The sequence below is a fragment of the Sciurus carolinensis genome, unplaced genomic scaffold (genome assembly GCF_902686445.1).
Source record: "Sciurus carolinensis unplaced genomic scaffold, mSciCar1.2, whole genome shotgun sequence".
Taxonomy (NCBI): Eukaryota; Metazoa; Chordata; class Mammalia; order Rodentia; family Sciuridae; genus Sciurus; species Sciurus carolinensis.
This window is the reverse complement of record NW_025920181.1, coordinates 463,404-480,507: the sequence shown is the minus strand read 5'-3', so window position 1 is coordinate 480,507 and position 17,104 is coordinate 463,404. Positions and strand designations below refer to the sequence as shown.

The 17,104-nt window shown below is 39.0% G+C and overlaps 1 pseudogene; it reads left to right on the top strand.

Annotated features, from left to right (window-relative positions):
- LOC124974821 (inhibitor of growth protein 1-like) overlaps nucleotides 1-868 on the top strand; it is a 28,525-nt pseudogene extending 27,657 nt beyond the window's left edge.
- The last annotated feature ends 16,236 nt before the right edge of the window (nucleotides 869-17,104 follow it).

Genomic DNA, 17,104 nt, shown 5'->3' with positions numbered 1-17,104 from the left:
GTGTTCCCGAGTGCTCCTGCTCGTGCCTGCTCATTTTGAACTGGTGTGGCCCTTCCCTCCACCTCCTGGAGGGAATATAACCAGGCAGTAGGCAGAAGGCAGATCACAGATTGCAGAGTGGAGGACTAAGAACACACCCTTAGGTCACAGATCACAGATTGCAGTATGTGGGATGCACACTAAGAAGCACCTCTGATAGACAGTGCCTTTAGCATGCACCTTTAGTTTGCAGGATGCAGGATGCACCTCTAAGAAGAAGCAGCAAAATTCTAAGAAGAAATAGATCTCTGATAAGCATATCAAGCCTCTCTTTCTCTAAAACTCCCTCTCAAAGCCTCTCTTCCTCTAAAATCAAGCAAGTCTCTCTTCCTCAATAAACTAGAGAATAAGCAAGCAAGCAAGGAAGCAACTCAGGAATAGAAGTAATTTATTTCCAGTCCACCTCCAATAAATACCCATGAGATTGTTGCTGCAGGCGGTAACAAATATCCATGGGATTGTTGCTGCTGGCAGCAACAGGGGCGGGCTGAGGTGGAGCTGCCTCTCTCCAACAATCTGCAGTGGATGATGGGTGCAGCAGTGGTCCCAGATGCGGGTCTGTGCTTGGACTGTGGTGGCAGTGGTGACTCCTTGAAAAGCCTGCATGGGTACACGCTCTTTGTTATCAGTGAGAGCGGCCAGGGGTCAGGGCAGAGTAATTGTCCCCAACAGTCTCCCCAAGGCCTATGAGGGCTCCAGTCGCTTCTCTTCAGTTCTGCTGCTCGCCTGTGGAGCTCATTCACACCATGGGGCAGCTGACGTGGCCTACCCACTTGGGAGCTTGGAGTGCTTGACTCTCTCTGTTCAGCTGTGGAGTGATGCCCCCTGAATTGGTGGGTCTGAGCGACCCCGGTGCCAATGCTCTGGGACCCAGTTCAGTGCAGAAGACCCTTGGACCAGCACATGGTGGTGAGCATCAAGGTTCAGCCCAGATGACCATGGATGGTGGGCACTGCAGGACTCCAACTGCATTAGCTCTGGGCACTGAGCAAGGTAGGGGTCACTGGGGGATGGTTGGATTAGCCTGCTGTTGGGCTCAGGAGCAGTGGCACCTCCTCAGTGGCCTAGGGTGGGTGCAAGCTTGGTGAGCTCCAACTTGTGGGCCTGGACCCAGGGGTACAGCATTGAGAAATTGGTGGGCACGAGAAGCTGGGTCCCAGCCTTTCTCTAGGAGTCACCCAGTCAGGACTGCAAGTCGCTGGTTCTGGAGGCTGTGAGTGCTTGACGTGGTGTGCCTTTAATCCGCAAAGATTTGAGGAGAGGGAAACTGAGCTAGCTGGAGTGCACCATGCTGCTGCTCTTTCTTCCTTTATCAAAGCCATGTGAAACCTTTAATACTGTGACCCCGCCCTCCACTCCTTGAAAGAACATCAGAGACCAGTTTCTATAATCTGATTAACAGTGGGTTGATTAGTGTCTTGTTAACTAAGGTTGAGTGACATTCATGGTGGACTTCAAATGTCAAGTGCCAGTCACCAAACCCACCCTTTCAGTCCTCTGCCCTGGGCCTGGGCTCTGTCCTCCATGTCCCCCAAGTCCTGGTTCCCACCCCAAGTGGGTGTTGTGCAATCCCTGAAGCAAAACTTTCAGCATCCACAGCTTTGCCACTCCACTCTTTCTCCTTCTGTTGACTATTTAGAGTACAGTATTGATCTCCAAAATAGGGAAGGAGAATGCTGATTTCAAATGACCTTTTTTAAACAGAGGTGTAATTTCTTGTGCAAGAGCTTTCCCATCTAAATCTGAATTTCCCAACTAAATCTTTATCAAGCCTGGTAGTTGTACTTTCACAAAAGACCCCTCTTTGATGGGCTCTTTAAAACACAGTAGCGAGATTTTTGCTGCTAGCTGCTTTAGAAAAATTAGCTGTATTATTCACTACCTCTATCGTGAAATACTACCAACACTAGGAAACTGTGTACTCTAGGTTTGAAGGAAGTTGCCAGCACTGGCTGTGTCCTGTGTCTGGTGAAGTTTATTTAGGTGTGCCAGTGATTTCAATTTGATAACGTTTTAAAGGATTGAACTCCAATTATGGTCAGTTAGCTTAAAAACATAACTTTTAAATTAATGCTTTTCTAATGCTTTCTTTTTGTGTGTGTGTGTGTGTGTGTGTGGTTCTGGGGATCAAACCCAGGGCCTTGTTCTTGCAAGGCAAGCACTCTACTAACTGAGCTATCTCCCCAGCCCTATCTAATGCTTTCTGAGTCATCTCCCTCAGGCTTTCACAAACACCTCCTTTCATATTTAACTACATAATTTTTTTTCTTTATTTCTGGTTAACTCTTCCATTAATTGTAAAAGTTTATTTCACTTATCTGTGCTTTTTATTAACAATTTAGTCTGTGACAAAAAATTGTCATTTTGTAAAATGGAATATTTGGATTGACTATTTCAGTCATCTGGATTCACCAGAGCTGAGGGAACTCTTTGTTCATATTTTCCTATATTATTGCAAGTTTCATTTAAATATTAAGCCTTAAATATTTTAAAGTTTAATTTTTTTTTCTCCTGAAATTCTGAAGGAAGACAGGGTTTAAACTTCATTAACATATAGAAAATAAATTTGCATGTATTCTGCAGGTCAATATTGTGGTCTTTGAAGTAGTATTAAAATGTATAATTGAAGAAAATACTGAGAATTATATGGATGTACAACCAGTTTCCTTCCTGGAAGATATTTTAATAAACCATCTAGAAGGTACCATTTACGATTATTCTTTAGACTTTCCTTTTAAAGTTTTTATGCTTACTTTACCACACTTCGAAGGAAAACTTGGATAGTTTCAGGATGATTATAACTTGGATCTCATCTCAGTGTGGTTCAACTATTTACAATTTTATTTATTTGATTAAGGTAATTTTATTTGAGACAACTATAGATTTATATGTAGTTGTGTTAAAAGAGAGAGACATCTTCTGCCCACTTTATGTAGAGGTGCCCACATCTTGACATTAAAGATGATATAGATCAGGTATAGACCATTTCTGTCAAAAGGACCCCTCATGTTGACCTCTGAAAACCACACCCATGTTCTCCTGCTGCCCTCTCCACCACTCCAGGCTATCAATAATTCTTTTCCATTTTTATGAGTTTATCATTTCAAGAATGTGTAAATGAATTGCAGAATTTTGATGACCTTGGTTTTGATCTTGAAAAGTAGAAATATTTCAGTTAATTACTGTAAGTCAGTAAATGTAATTCAGAAGCAGATCCCATATTATTCTTGGTTAGAATGATTGTTGTATTTCTTAATATATCTCTTGGGTATGTGGGAGAGTTCAATGAGATGTAATGAGTATTTATCTGTCAAATGAAGACTTGAGAATTAATTATGGCTTTTCTTCATGTAAGCTCATTAGTATAATTTCCACTAAGATTTAAAAACATAACAGTTGTCACTATCCCATGTTTGTTTGTTTGTTTTTTAACTGGGGATGGAACCCAGGGTCACCTCACTGCTGAACTACATGTAGCTCTTTTTATTTTCATTTTGAGGCAGGTTATTACTAAGATGCTTAGACTGACCTCAAACTTGCAGTTCACCTACCTAGGCATGTGCCATCATGCTCACTTGCTACCCCCTTTTAATTAACAGAGATTTCTCCTTCTAAATCTTACTGATTGAATAGTTGCTGCAACTAAATTAATTTCAGAACTATGAAAACTCAGTAACTTACCCAAGAAAAGGTAACATTGTGATGAGGTATATCTGAATCAAAAGTATGTAGGTATATTTCTGCCAAAAGATGTAATAAAATACAGTAATACTTTGAGCACTCTATCTTCCTTTCTACTAACACTTTCAAAATATGGTGATAAATTGAAAAGAGCACAAAGAAGTTCTTAAATTTTTCTAAGGATCTCAATTAGAGTTTTTTGGCCTTGTTCCCATTTATATTTGATCATATGACACATAGTAACAGTTCCATAAAGAATATTAAAATTATGGCATTTGCAGGCAAATGGATGAAATTGGAGAATATCATGCTAAGTGAGATAAGCTAATCTCAAGAAAACCAAAGGATTAATGACCTCGCTGATAAGTGGATGATGACACATAATGGGGGATGGGAGGGTGATAAGAATGGAGAAAGGAGGGACTGTATAGTGGGAAAAGAGGAGTGGGAGGAGTGGAGGGTAAGGAAAAAATAATACAATGAATCAAAACTATTACCCTAGGTAAATATATGATTACACAAATGGTATGCCTCTACTTCATGTACAAACAGAGAAACAAGTAGTATCCCCTTTGTTTATAATAAAAATAAACTAAAAAAATTTTAAAAAAGAAAAGATTCAATGGAGTGACATAAGTGACTGAAAGATATATTTGGGATGTCTCAATCCTTCAACTGCAATCTGTTCCACTCTGAAAATGACCTCAGTAGGTTTCCAGTGCTTCTGTGCCATGAGAGCAAAAGATAAGAGAGTGACTCTATTCGAAGTGGAAGGGGTAGACTTTTGGCACGGTGGGTGTAAAGAGCGTGGAGGTTCAGTCTCTGGATGGAGGATGCACTTTCTCTCTCTCCCCAGAGACTTTTTCGAAGCCTTGGGCCACCTGAATGTTGAGGAGTGGCTCTTTGACCTCATGCCTGCATCTCAGACAGCACCTGAAGTCACAGAGTGGTGGCATGACAGCATGGTGGCATCACAGTTCCCATGGCAACCAGAGATATTTCTGCTTTTGGCAACTTTAGACCAAGATTCAAAACAAGCCCAAATTCAAAGCAAGTGCTGGCTCTGCGGTGATGGTAAGAGGAAACAGGAAGGGAGTGTGGGCCAGGAACCTGATGTTTCAAAAAAGGTGATCCTCAAATTTCTGAATTTAGCTAAATTACTCCATTTTAACTGCATTAAAAACTTTGTTGTTTACAGTGCTCTAATTGAAACACAGTTGAAACTTTTGGAGCCCTTTGTATATAGAATTTTACCTGTTAGAACTTTACTCTCAGTTACATTGTTTTAGTGATAATACAAAGCAATTTTAAACCCTTTTTATTCACCAACATTTGAAAACACCAGTAATGTTGAAGTATGTTACCCTCTGGAATTAAAGGAGTTAAGATACCCAATGTTATTTAATAAGTAGCATTTTAACTTTGCAAATTAATCAGATGTCTCCACCAATCCCATTTGAGTAATCTTATATATGTTAAGTCTAATTTACTCATTTTGCTGTAAAACCAAGATATCAGACAAGAGTATTGAACAGTATTTGCTGGCTCTTTTCTATTGAAGAAAAGTCCTAGAAACAATTGATATTAGACATTTATAAGCATCAATAATTTATTAGTTTGACCACCTAGAGACTTGCAAGTTAATTTCAAAGATATTTTACTTTAATTGGTTTTCCCAATTTGAATTGAACCTTTTAAAATCACATTAATTAAAAGTATTTGGATCTATTTTTTTTAGATTTTAATTTTATGACTGCTTATTATTCATGTTGATTTTTTCAGGTACATACATAGACAATATGACATTAGACAATAACATATACACATAACACCAAAACAAAGGCCTTGTAACATTTCTCTCCATTGCAATGTAACAGATGTTTAAAAATAACTTGAGTTGGATAAAAATTGAACTAATCAAAAATTCATTAACCTAGGTATGTAGGATCAAAATTGTGAGCTCAAAAAATATAGCATTTAAGAAAAACAGAACAACAATCCTAGAAAAAAATAATGACCATCAATTATAGCATAAAAGAGAGAGGAAGAGGAAGGCAGAGAGAAGGGGTTAGAAAAAAGGAGTGGGAGAGAGAAAGTGAGTTAGTTGTGTTTTCCAACCCAGAAAAAGTTTACAAAGGACAATTTTTTCCTTCAGTCTTAGGTTGGTCCCTTGTGGAGACTGCTGCCATTTACATTCCAATGCAGGCTTCTGCAAAGCCAGGCAGGGGAAATTGCCTAGGACCTTTTAACCCTTTTTACTGGTTGAGAAATCAGTTTAAGTTTAGATGAAGAAAATCATGAAACATTATTTCCCACTACTTTTGAGGAATGGGGTTGCTATATTATACCCCTTACTGTGACATGCCATGGGCTGTTGGGCTGTTTAGAGTTATTTAGAGTGGGGAGGGGACCATAATGAGTGTGGCTAGACAGGTTTCTCCAACTAGATTTATTGCTGAGGAATGTCCGGTTCTTCAGTTACTTGTGGAGAAAAAAGGAGGAGTAACTGGAGAGGGGTAATTTTTGCTATCTGTGCCATGTTTTCTTTGTCATTTTCCCCAGGGTGGGGGAAACTACAGGGTTTGTTTCACTTTCTTCTATAGTCTGAGAGAGTAAACTTTTTGGATCTACATTCTCTGTTGGAATTTCCTTTCAACAGGCATACATCACTGTTAGTATAGGATAAATGGTGCTGGTGGGACTAAAACTTCTCTCCATTCTACCATCCTAAGGGAGGCCAGGTCTGGGAGTGGGGTGGAGATTCAAGACCTCCACCCTCATCCATGCCCAAATTGATGGGGTGCACTGCAAATAGTTCCTCAGGAGAAAAGAATGGCCCTTTTAAATCTCCGTGGAACTCCAGAGGGAGCGAGATAGGGCAATTCACTCCAAGGGTATAGAGGGGGAGGAGGAGACAGTGGGAGGCCTTCGTTATTATTGGTGTCTCCTCATCCTCACAAGTTAAAATGGTTGAAGTGAAGGCCTGGGGCATCATTTTCTTGTCTTTTCATTTCACCTTAAGTTCACTCTGGGAGAGAAGTGCCTTTAAAGTTGCCAGCTGCAGAGCTCTCTGCCTATGGAGTATATTGGAGTAAACAAATCTCTCAAGAACAAGGAGAAAGACTGTAAAGTAACCTGCAATGATTATCCCTAAACCTAACATAGGGGACTTGTGGGAGGACAAAGGAAGCCTATCTTCCAACAAACAAAGAGGTATTTAGAATCTGATATATTTTGATGCTTCACAGGGGAACTTCTGTGAATCATTACATCACAGTCATGTGTCCCGCACAGTATCTCTGGTGAAAATCTCCACAGAGGCAGACCTGGTTCTGAATTTGGGAGAATCAATCCCTTATGTTAATTTGCCAGGAGGAGAACCAAAGGGGAAGGTAGAGCCGCTGTCTGAGGTTGGGTGTGCCATGTAACTCGAGCCAGTGGTGGTGTGTGCTTTTTCTTGTGGATTAGGACAATTAGGATGAACAGGAAAGAAAGGGTAAGTGAGGGGTCCTGTGCTTAGTCTCACAGGACCATCAGCACACAGACCATGAAGGGACTCTTATTGAATCAGGAATCCTGAGGGCCTCGCTAATCCCGAGGAGCCATGAGTAATGAGGAACTTGGGTGCCAAGTAATCTCAGCTACTCCAGAGGCTTAGGTGGGAGGATCGCTTGAGTCCAGGAGTTCTGGGCTGTAGTGCAATATGCTGATTGGATGTCCATACTAAGTTTGTCATCAATATGGTGACCTCCTGGGAACAGGGGGCCATCAGTTTGCCTAATGAGGGGTGAACTGGCCCAGGTCAGTAACGGAGCAGGTCAAAACCCCCCTACATGTAGTCAGGAGTGGAGCCTGACTTGAACACAAGATTCAAATGCTAGTTTTCTTCCCACTTCCTCAGTTACCTTCCCAGTGGACACTTTGAAGCATCCAAAAAGACAAGTCTTTTTTCTCTTTAAAAACAGATTAGACTTCCTATGAGAATAAAATGGCCTGTCACCACTTTATGAGCTCTCCTCCACCCAATTGGTATTAGGGCCTATGACCAGAGCTTCTGCCACCTCTCAGGACTCAGGAAAGTGAGAAAATAATCAGCTTACTGTGCATGGTTAGAAAGACTGTAAAATTGTAAAGGACTTTTCTGCCACAGTATCATGGCCATTTCCCCCTTTAGTCAAAGCCCCTGGATGCATATCACTTCCTGAACACCACACTACAATTGACCTCAGCACACTGATTTTCAGGGACTATGATGGATCCCAGAGAAGCAGGGAGACTGGCTGCGGAGTGTCTCTAGTTACCGGCAGGTGAGTGCATTCCTGCCATCTAGTGGTCATGAGGGGCAATGGTGGGGATATGTGCACCACAACCCAGTATCTTCCACATAAAAAAGACGTGGTCCTCCCAAACTAGTCCTCTCAATAGTGGTCATAGAGCAGCGATGTGGTTTCCAAGAACTTACTAAAACACAATTTGGTTTTTGCTTCCACCTACAGAGAAGTAAAGTCAAAACGTTTACAGGGTTATGACTATTAGGCTTACCTGTGTTTCAAGGTCTTAAAGAGAAAACTGGAACAATATTCCCTGTACTCCTGAGCACTAAGGAACCATGAACCTATCCCCTTGTATCTCAGGGTCTGTACACCTTGGTTGTAACTGGCTAATACTGGATGCCTGTCTGCCAGGGGTGAGTGTGGTTATCATAAAAAACATTTTTGCAAAGGGGTGAAAAAGATCCTTTTCTTGGAGGAAAGACCAAAGCAAGGCATAGGTATTTAGCCCCAAGTGTGCACCTGGAGGGATTATAAAAATTAAGATTCCTGAACCACCCTGAGCTAGATACTGCAGGTCTGGGGTGTGGCCTGAGAATCTGCATTGCTATCAATTTTCTGGTGAAACAAATGCTGGTTGGGGGCCCACTATTGGGAACACATCCTGAACCATAGTGTGACTAGGCTGGGCTGCTAAAGGACAGGAGCAAAAGATCTTTAAATATTTATCAAAGATAAAGTGTTGCTAACGCTATCCTCAGGATAGCACTTACAAGCTCTAGCTCAACTTATAACTAATACCTCCAGGTTAGAAGGATCACAAGTCCCAACAAAAGTAATTACCCCCTGATGTTACCCTTTCCTGCCTTTGGTAACCCACAGAAATAAAGGAAGTAAGGGTCTATGAGAAAGCAAGATATTCCCACACCCAGGAGCACTAGCTCTGGGTCCTCTCTTGAGGAGTCTACTATCTGTTATTTCTTTTAATTAAAACTTGTTTTCTATGCATGCCTTGACTCACTCAGGTGTCAATCTTCAACATCTGGGGACCCAATCCTGATTTCCCATATTAATAAGGGACAGACAGATTTGAGTATGAGAACCCCAGTCTAATTCAGAGAATTATTTTATAAAGTGGGCCCACTGTGTTGACCCCCACATGCTTTCTTTTCCAAGAAGCAATTTACCTGAATCCCAGCTTGGCCTAAATGGATGGGCTATGGCACATTCCTCAGAAAATTACCTATATTATGCAGGAAAAATTCAGGCCTGAAATAACATTGAAAAGAGGAGCTCACAATTTTGATCCTGCATACCTAGGTTAATGAATTTTTCATTAGTTCAATTTTTATCCAACTCAAGTTATTTTTAAACATCTGTTACATTGCAATGGAGAGAAATGTTACAAGGCCTTTGCTTTTGTGTTATGTGTATATGTTATTGTCTAATTTCATATTGTCTATGTATGTACCTGAAAAAATCAACATGAATAATAAGCAGTCATAAAATTAAAATCTAAAAAAAATGGATCCAAATACTTTTAATTAATGTGATTTTAAAAGGTTCAATTCAAATTGGAAAAATCAATTAAAGTAAAATATCTTTGAAATTAACTTGCAAGTCTCTAGGTGGTCAAACTAATAAATTATTGATGCTTATAAATGTCTAATATCAATTGTTTCTAGGACTTTTCTTCAATAGAAAAGAGCCAGCAAATACTGAATTGTCAGTCCTTTCTGCTCCAGTAACCTTAGCTATTGAATAAATATTGACTTCTGAGTTGAGTCTTTGTTCTTCTACTGGGGCCTTCATTCCGAATTTTAGTTAGAAGAATAGAAAGAAACTGTCTTCAACAACACACACAAAAAGGAGTGGCCTGCTGTGACCTTGAAAGAAGCAGTGCAGATATTCCATAAAAAAATAGAGAAAGAGTATTCCACTCCCATAGTTATGACCATAGTATTAAAAAATCGTATTAAAGTTTTGGCAATTTCACACCATCATTTTTTCTTGATAAAAATTGATTTATGAATTTTATAAACAAATTATTTTCACATATGTGAGGCATTTAGAAATGGAAACAGAAATGCCAGTTCCTTGCTATTTAATGGGGTCCCAGTAACTTTGCCTGCTGCCACACAAAATTTTCCAAAAAAAAACTCTGGAAATACAACAGTGCCACTGCTATGGGACTATGGAGACAAAGAAATGAGACTTCTGATGGGGAAGTTACAGGTTTGGGATAAAATAATTCTCTGGTGCCAGTGATCTCTTGTAGTGTACCCATATCATACAATAAGAAAAAATATTGAAACAATTCTAAATTTCAAAGGAAGCATTAGGAAAGTCTATGGCTCAGGGAGTCTATCTCTGAGTGTCAGTCATTACAAACTTCCAGTGTGACAGACTGAAAGCAAGGACAAGGTAGAAGTTGATTTCCCCTCTTTCACTGTTGGACTCACATCATGGTAGAGTTGTGTCATCCCTTGACCTTCTCCTTCGGTGTTGTGTTTTCTGTATTCTGCTGCATTACAGACAAATGACTCAAACATTAGGGTTCCCAAGGAGTATGGATATAAATGGCCTTATATACCTGATGACAAATTCAAAAGCATAAGGTAAAATAATACCAGGGGAATAAATGGCAAAAATATCTGGGACTTGTAAGGCATAATGACTTCTTCAGGGTCAACCACATAGTCAGAAGGAGGAAATGGGTCTGATTCAAACTGCCTCTCCAAACCAGGTGAGTTGGCTACACCTGGGACAGTTTGGGGACCAGATTCAGGATGTGTTGGTGTAACCATGTCCAGTTGTGCATATGTCAAGGGAAGGTGGGAGGAACCTGAATCTCAGTGGGCCATTACAACCATCTTGTGTGAAAAAGGGCTATGGGTATGGAGTACCCAAGGAAGTGACCTCACTTCCTTGGCAGTAGAACACAAAGAACTTGGAACCCTAGTAGCTAGGCACCCACATTCCAGATGAACTCAAATTCTGCTCACTTGTGTTGAGACAGCAAATCCAGAACCATGAGTTCCTGTTGTCTACTCATCTATGGATGCTTATTTCTCAGGAAAGTTCCTAGTAGGGGAGTTTCCTAAAATTGGAAACACTGTATCAATGTTGGTACCAACAACTCTGGTGATTTTTCCCAAGAAGACCAGAGGTGAAACAGGACAGACCATTGGAAGTGAGTAGAGTCTAGCCTTCCACTCAGATTCCCATTTAGATAGCACCAGACCCTCGGAAGTTTTTGTCTGTGTGTGTTTATAGATGTGTCTAATATTTGTGAATCATTGAATTTGATGCTTATCAAGCTGTGATACTATCCTTTAAAAGAGTGCCACTTTACATCATTCCCTCCACACCTCCGAAAGACATAACTACATATTTGAGTGAGTACAAACTAGTACTTCACAATCTCTAGTAACTCTATTTCTTAGCAATTCTTCTCTAAACACCTTAGAGAAGTGCAATACACTTACCTCAGAGAGCCTGCAATACACACCTCAGAGAAAAATTTGAGTCACCACAGGGACCTTTCCTATACACTGCAAATAGCCCTTTTATTCACTTAAGTGAACACTTACACTCTCATCAATAAGCCTTCTTAAAAAACACATAAGGCCCTTCTACACTATTCAGAGGGACCTCCCTACATGTCAGAGAGCCCACCCTACATAAAAATGAGAACCCACTTAACACTTCAGAGAATCTTTTCTTCACACCTCAAACTCACTTCCCTAAATTATGACTCCCTACTAATACCAAGAGCTTTTTCTACACACCTGAAATTTCTATTCATATACTCTGTAGGGACATTGCCTCCTCACTTTATTGAACAACAATTATACAACTCAGAAAACCTTTCCTATACACCCCACAGAGTACTTCCTATAGATTCCAGTGAGATGTTAATTCAAACCTCAGAATTCCCATGCTACAAACAACAACACACCATGCTACACAACTGAAATACAACTTACTACTTACCAAAATGCCCTGTCTACTCACCTCTGAGATTTGGCCTGACACACCTCAGAGAAGACTCTGGATACACTGTTGAGTTACCTTCCTAAACAATGTAGGGATTCCCCCTACTGTATTCAAAAAATATTCCCATTAAATCTCATTGTATTCTACCTAGTCATAGCTCATAGATTTTATTATTCATTTCTGAGGACTGTAAATACATAACAGAGAGCACTCTTATGCAGACAAAAACCCTCCTACACCCCTCATAGATTCTCCTGCACATTTAATAGAGGCCTCCGTACACACTTCTAATCATCTGCACTAAAATCTCAGAGAACCTTTTCTTCTCACTTCAGTGAACACTTCCTATACACATAGCAGTCACCTCTCCACACAGCTCAGAGCCCTACCTTCTCATATCAAGTGCCCTTTCTACAGAATTCAGAGGACCATCTGTACACACCTTAGACACATTTCCTACTCACATTATTTATCAATCACTGTATCAATGTTGGAACTAGAGAATCATTGGTACACACCACACACCATGCCTCTACACACCTCAGAATGACATAATTTCAGTATTCAGAGGGGCCTGTCACACACCTCATAGAGCCCTCCTTTCAAACTTCAGTATGTCTTCATATATCTCAGAGATCTCTCCTTACTCACCACAGCTGTCCACAAACACACCATTTACACAAATACCTCAGTTAGCTCTTAATTTTTACCAATGAGCACCCACCTTATACTCCTCATTCAACAATCCTCCCTAAGAATCTCAGAGAGGTTCCTATACAAACCTCATAATGTTCTTTCAACAAATCTTTAAAACCTACCTACAAATCCCTTGTAGCCCTCAAAACTAACCAAAAAGCCTTCCATATTTATCTCCAAGGGCCAAAACTACAAACTTAAATGAACCCCAAGATACTCTTCTGAGTGTAATACCAAAACACCTCAGATATTCTCTCTTCTATCTTCAAATATTCCTCTCACCACATCTGAGTTTATTCTTGCTACTCATATCAGAGATCTCACTATTCACTGTGGAAGTCCCTCCCTACATACCTGAGATCGCATTTCTATTATGTCAAACAGGCCTCTTACACCCCTCATAGATTCCTCTGCCCACCTAATGTAGACCTCCCTACACACCTCTGAGAACCTCCAAACACATCAGAATGCTATACCTGTGAATTTCAATTAGGCCTCAGTACACACCTCAGTGAACATACATAGCAAATCTGAGTCCAGTCTACTCAATCCCATGTTTCCTAACTTCAGACCATATAGATCCCCTTTCCACACTTCATTTTGCCCTCCCTTCTACATCAATTTGTCCTCCTTACTCATCCAACAGAGTTCTCAGTACTCACATAAAAAAACCCTACAAAAACAACTGAGCCAATTCTACTCATCTCAGTTCACCCTATCTATAAACCTGAGTGAGTCCTTCCAACTCAACTGAAAGGACCCACACACACACACTTCTTGTAGCTCTCTAACACACATCCTAGACCCATCCTGCACACCTCATAAATTCCACAAAACACAGCTCAGAGGCCACATGCTACCAACTTCAGAGACTTCTCTACACACCTCAGTTTAACCTTCAGACACAACAAAGCATACCCTCCATACTCAAATCTAGAGCAGTTCCTACATACATCAGAGAGGTCCCTACATAACTCAGTGATTGAAACCATACTTCTTTACAAGAAGAAACAATGTTTCTTCACAAGCCCTCTACAAACACCTCACAGAGCCTACACACTCACCTCACTGAGGTCTCAATATGCACACTTCAGAGAATACATTTTACTCTCATCTATGCCTTATTTATACACTGTAAGCACTGACTCTTACTCTGAACCTAACCCTAACACTAAGCATAAACCTAACTCCTCCCTACATAACACAGAGCCCTCCCTGAACCTGAAACTGACCATGACTTGACCCTGACACTAAACCCTAACCCTAGGCCTGAACTAACCCTAACCTCATAGTGCTCTCCCTTCTACACCAGTATATTCTCACTGCTCATCTCACCAAACTCTTACTACTCATCTCAAATGGCCCTCCAAACACAACTCAGTGAGTTAATTCTACAATTTCCAGTGCATATACCCTGTGCACCTCAGCCATCTCAGCTCACTTCAGGGGGTCCTCTTATACACAAAAAAAGCCCTAGGACAAGCATTATATAACCTTCTTACACAAGTCATACACACCTCCTTACACAGTTCAGCAGCTGCAAACTACCAATCTTAGAGTCCTCTCTCTACACACATCATATTATGCTCCAAAAACATCAATGCAAACCATCCTTATATCAAGAGTAGTACCTACTTGTGTAGACAACCTCAGGTAGACATCCATATATACCTTACTGACTACAAATTATATTCCTATACAAGACCTTCGCACTAACTATACTTCTATGTGGTTGTGATATATACAGGTTGAATATCCCTTATCAAAATTCTTAGAGTGGAAGTTTTCCAGCTTTCAGTGCTGTTTGAATTTTGCAATATTTGTATATGCTTTACTAGTTGACCAACCCTACTCCAAAATTATGATATCTGAAATGCTCTGAAATCCAAAATATTTGTAGCATCATTTGCTCAAAAATTTTCAGATTTCAAATCATTTTAGATTTTTTGACTGGGGACTTAATGTGATTGTGCCTGACTTCTATGGACGTACTTATAAATTTAACTTGCTACAATTTTTTGAGGATTTTTGCCTTTCTTTAGAAGGGTTATGAACTGTGAATTTCTTGTAGTCTGTCTAGGTTTGGTATCATGTCATTGCTGGCATTGTAGAATGAATTAGAAAATATTTTCTCCAATTCTTTTGGAATATTTTGAGGGTTGATGTTCATTCTTCTGTAAATGTTTGTTAGAATACCAGTGGAGTGTTCTGGTCCTAGGCATTTCTTTTTTGGGGCATTCTGTTAATGGTATAATCCCTTTTCTTGTAATCATTATTTTCAGATTTTTATTTCTTTCTGATTCAATTTTGGCAGTCTGTGTTTCTAGGAATTTATCCATTTTGTCATTGTTAAGCAGTTTGTATGCATTCAGTTGCTCATGCTACTCTCCCCTAATTCTTTTGTTTCTGTACATTCAGTAGTAAGGCTTCTCTTCATTTCTCATTTAGTAATTTGAATCTCTGCTTCCCATCAATCCAACAAAGTATATTCTGGAGAATATTTCACATGTACTTCAGAATATTTTGTGTTTAATTCTCATTCTCTGAAGAATGTTATTAATCTAATCAATAGAACCTCCTTTTGGTTTTCTTGAGACTCTCTTCTTTATCAGCAATGTTTATTATTTTCTTCCTTCTCCTCGGTTTGTTTATTTATTTATTTATTTATTCCCTGAAATGTAGAGTTACATATTTGATTTGAAATCTTTCTTTTTCAATGTAATCATTTGAAGCTATAATTCTCTCCCACCCCTGTTTTCAGACTGTTCCATAAGTGTAAATATATTGAATTTTTTTTCTTTTGACTCAAAGAATTTTCTAACACCTGCTCTGAATTTATCTGTAACTCTTGGTTAAAAGCATGTTGTAGCTAGGCGAGGTGGTGCATGTCTCATCAAAAACAAGGCATAGGCAACTCAGTGAGACCCTGTCTCTAAGTAAAATACAAATTAGGACTAGGGATGTGTATCAGTTTTCAAGTTCCACTGAGTTGTGTATATTTGTGAGTTTTCCTTTATCTCCTTTATTGATTTCCAGTTATGTTCCATTGTTATAGGAAAGACATTTGCAAGATTTCAGTTTTTCAAACATTATTGATATTCATTTTGTGACCCAATGTAGTATATTCTGGAGAATATTTTACATGTACTTGAGAATATTTTGTGTTTACTTCTCATTCTGTGAAGAATGTTGTTGGGTAGAGTTTTATACATGTCTCTTGTATCTGATTAATAGTGTTCAGTTCATCTAAGTATTTATTGATGTTCTGCAAAGCTATCCTATCCTTTATTGTAAGTGGACTATTGAAATCTCTAAATGTTACATAAATGTTTCTCTCTCCAGTCTGTCAGTGTTTACTTTATTTTGGGCTTCTTATATTCAGTGCATATATGATCATAGTGGTTCTCTATCTTCTTAATACAGTGAACTTTTATCTATATATAATGTACTTCATCTCCTGTAATTTTTCTTAGTCTATTTTTTCCTCAAAAAAGTAAGACCACCCTGTTCCACTTTTGTTTAATATTTGGTTGGAATGTGTTTTTCTATTCTGTTTCTCTCAGCCTCTTTGTGTGTGTGTGTGTGTGTGTGTGTGTGTGTATCTAAACTGAGTTGCTTGTGGATAGTATATTGATGCACCATTTTTAATCATCCTTCAAATCTTTGCATTTTAACTTTAGACTTATAAACATTTAAAATTAAAATAGTTACTGATAAGAAAGTAGTTAGTTCTGCCAGTTAGCTATTTGCTTTGTCTCAAATGGCTTTTGTGCTTTGAGTCCTCTGATATTTCCTTGTTTTTCACTTAGGTTTTTTGTAGTTTACCACTTTGATTCTCTGCTATTTTGTGTATTTTTTAGTCATTTTTATTTTGTCTAGTTTTAAAACATTTATCATTTGTCATTGGTTCTGTTTTTTTAAATTTCTAACATAGATTTTTTAATTGATTACATTTTTCATTAATAAGGGCATCCATATAAAAATGGCAAGATGCAAAAGAAGCTCATGAGTGGGCTATTGAGAAAGCTGTGCATACATGTGTTTTTTCATAATGTATATCAGCAAATATATATAGCAAACTTATATAGCAAACTTGAAGTCTCCAAAGCTTTTAGTGCATTACTTTATACTTAAGGAACGTTACAATATTTCCCCCTTTTTTCTGTTCAGTTTACAACTGAACTTCTTTTTGGACATTAAGTTTAGATTCTGGGTTTAGTTAAATGGGAGTTTCCCTCAGTTTTCATGATTCTTAGCTGCGGTCAGAAGTTTCCATCACTGATCTAGAAAATCGATTGAACTCACCAATTTTCTATTAGACTAAGACAGAAAGACTTTCACTAGGTTAGTAAATATAAAGCTGCTTACATTTTTTATCTTTTTAATCTTTTATTTTATTTAAAGACAGGGTTTCACTG